At 58.6% G+C, this 3,217-nt stretch overlaps 1 long non-coding RNA gene across 2 annotated transcripts in view; it reads left to right on the top strand.

The window, feature by feature from the left end:
- The window catches only part of LOC102496446 (uncharacterized), a 3,493-nt gene extending 502 nt beyond the window's left edge, over positions 1-2,991 (top strand). Inside the window, exons 2-3 of one of the 2 annotated variants that reach the window (XR_001370923.2) lie at positions 2,151-2,355; positions 2,669-2,991. This is a non-coding gene — a long non-coding RNA (uncharacterized LOC102496446). The remainder of the gene's footprint in view (positions 1-2,150; positions 2,356-2,668) is intronic. The other variant, XR_335611.2, reaches the window with a different exon arrangement.
- The last annotated feature ends 226 nt before the right edge of the window (positions 2,992-3,217 follow it).

Below are 3,217 nucleotides of genomic sequence, written 5' to 3' on the forward strand. Positions count from 1 at the left end.
TTCTGCGCCGCGTGTATTAGCCACTTCCACGGGTGCCTCAGCCTCCCTCGGGTGGAGGGGGGTGATAACCGCGCCCACTTTATACGTTTGGGGCGGTTTAGGGAGTTCGCAGAGCGCCCGGAGAGCGCTGACGCCTCGCAAGAGCTGGCTAAACGTTGTCTGTACTGCCCAGTGCGTCTGCGGGTGCTGGGAAGCAGCTCTGTGTTGTCAAGGGGAGAACTAGGATGGGATCCCCAGGCCACCGCCCGGGCTCACGCCGCGGCCTTGCCTTCTCTGCTCCCCACCCTCCTCACCTGTTGGACATCTCGGTAAACTGAGGCAAGGGTCCAGCCCTGAGGCCAGGGGCCTCCTGGACTGGGCTGCCAGGGGCGGGGCTTTCTCAGGAGCACCAGTGGGCCTGGCGTGGCGCTGGCTTGTGTTGTGATGCGCTACGGCAGCTGGTCCCAGGGCCCCAGAAGGGCTTCCAGGCCCCACAAGGGCTTCCAGCCCCACACCAGCCGGCCCTTTCTCTTGGCCGGTTCTGTGCTCTGAAGTCTGTGGGTCAAGGCTCCTGGGCGGGTTCCAGAAGGGGCAGAGTGCCCAGCGCCAAGCCCGACGGTGTCCTGTCCTGCAGACATGCAGTTGCGCCCAGGCATCGGATCCTGGGTTGACAGCCCCGGGGAAGATGACCTGGGGAGTCCAGGGGTTACGGAGAGCCCAGGAAGAGAGTCCATTGTCTGGGTCTGCAGCCCTTGCCCAGAGTGAACCGTTTGTGGGGGCACCTGGGCCTGGTGCTCCCACACGCCCCAGTCCATCCCCCTCCTCACAGGAGGGAGACAGTATTTTCCTGACAGGGTCTCACCTGTGGTGATCCTCCCACCGCAGCTTCCCAGCTGACTGGGACCAGAGTGTGTCAATGTACTTAGGACAGGCCAGGACCTACAGCCAGGCCTCCGCTGTGGCCTCAGCCACTACGCAGTGGTGACCTGTTTGCACTGTTGTGACTGGGCCCTGAACTGTTTTTCCTCTGTAAAGTGGAGATGTGACTGCCTCCTGTAAACCAGGTGCCCATTAAAGGAGGTGGGCTAGCTTTTGGCCCTGTTTTCTTTTTATACCCTAAACTCACTTCTTCCAGGAAGTCCTCCTGGCATGCTGGTATCCCACCTAGTAGTGTTCATGTGCACGCAGACTCGTAGATGCACGCTTCTGTTTTCACTTGCTCACGTCTTGCTGGAGACATGTCTCTCCCTTCTTCTCTTAGCCCTGTTTCACAATGCAGGGAGTGACCTTAGGGAGGGGCCCGAGGCGCCTGTTCCGTCTCTCCTCTTTCCTGCCTACAGCTCCTGACAGGCCTGCACAGTGGCGTGCTGTATGTATTCTAGCCATTTCCCTGCAGCCAAGCCCAGCACCCGCCTTTCCGGCTTATATGGAATCTAAGTCACATCAGTCCTAAGATGAACCATTACGCTGGGACCAGCAGATGGCGTGCTGATTACGGTGTGGGACTCCCACCTTGTTAACCACAGTTCGAGTCCTGTACAACAACTCATGCTGGCCACGTGTGCGTGCATGCCAAAATACCTAGAGGAGGCTGGAGAAGGGATGGCGGAGTTGCCTGGGCACCGGCTCCCTCGGCAGGTGGAGAGTCAGCACCTTGGGACGGTCAGAAAATGCCGAACCTGGGAAAACCAGCGAGCTATCTGCAGTGGGAGGGTTGGGGCCCATCTAACTCAGATGTTGAGCTCTTGGAGATGTGGGGGTGGGAAGGGAGGAAAAGCCACTCCACTCACACTCAGCCGAGTATGGGGCCACGTCTCCTTGACCACTGTGACGATCCTTGATCACTGTCACCCAGACTCCGGCCTCCTGTTTCCAACCCTCTCCCCACACAGCATAGAGCAGTCATGTCACCTCGCTCAGGTCTGATGGCACGTTGGGCACAGTCCACCCTCTTCTATGGCCTGCCTGTCCCTGCTGTTCCCCACCCACCTCCTTCATGTTCCCCTTCACTCCAGTGCTCCAGGGACACTGCCCCTGCTTGGTCCTACCCCAAGGCCTCACGAACTGAGGCCTGCTCCCACGGACTCCCATCCCCGGCTGAGCCCCTCTGGATGTTCTTCTCCAACCCCACGGTCATCCTCTCGGGAGTCTGATGGCGCCTCTCTTCCCAGCAGTGTCCCTCGAGGCGCACTCACGACCTGTGCTCTGCTGGACGGCCTCCACTCAGAGGGCATCCTGGGTGCCAGCGGCCTGCCCGTGTCTGGACCCTGCTCCACCCTTACCAGGCTGCGTGACCTTGAGCAATCGACTCAGCCCCTCTTCGCAGTGGAGACGGTGGAGACATCACGTGGATTAACCTGCTGATATCCGCCCTGCGTAAGTGGGAGCTGAGCTGCGGTGAGTCCCTGCTGTCCTGCCGCCAGTCCGGGCAGTGCAGTGCTGGACATCCACCACGGTGGCCGGGGAGTCCTTGTGAGAGAGGAAGCGAAGGGGTGCATGAACTCCACTTTGGAGCTGGGTGGGAAACCGCTCCTGCATACCCTCTAGGCAGATGGCAACTCAGCTGTTCATGCTGTGGTCTTTCAGTCCCCCATCTTGATCCCCCATGTCCTGACAGTACAAGAGACTAAAGGAACAGCCTCTGTCATCAGAGACTGGAATGTGGCCTTCTCTGCTCTCTCCATCCCAGGAGAGCTTGGGACGAACGGCTTTGCCCGTCGGAGAGGATGACAATTACCAGCTTGGAGGAAGACCAGTTGCTCCCGTTCCAGTCCCCCGGTGTTGGCCATCACAGAGACAGCCATGTGTCTTTGCCCCACTGTCTCTTGGGTTAGGCAGGGCTGCGCGGTGCAGGTGAGGACGGCAGGACTGCTCAGCTCCAGGGAGAGCTTGTCTGGCGTTGCTGGGTGGGGCAGGTGAGGGGCAGTTCATAGGAAGGCTGTGTGGTTATTCATTTTCAGTTTGATTTTTTTGTTTAAAAGGGCATTAAAGAGACAGATGGCATAATGTTTACATCGTCATACTCCCACTTAGTCAACCATGGTTTGAGTCCCAGACCCGGTGACCATGCTGGCTGTGTGTGCGTGCATGCCCAAGATCTTGAGAGGAGAATGGAGGAGAAGGGATTGCAGTATGGCCATCCCCCCGGAGGAGGGGGTGACTTCTTTCTTTCCATCGCTCTCTGTCTCCCCAGCAAGCATACACGCTCTATAGCAAAAATCTCTAAATTAAAAACAAA

Source organism: Tupaia chinensis, unplaced genomic scaffold, assembly GCF_000334495.1.
Source record: "Tupaia chinensis unplaced genomic scaffold, TupChi_1.0 Scaffold000468_1, whole genome shotgun sequence".
In the NCBI taxonomy this organism is placed as follows: domain Eukaryota; kingdom Metazoa; phylum Chordata; class Mammalia; order Scandentia; family Tupaiidae; genus Tupaia; species Tupaia belangeri.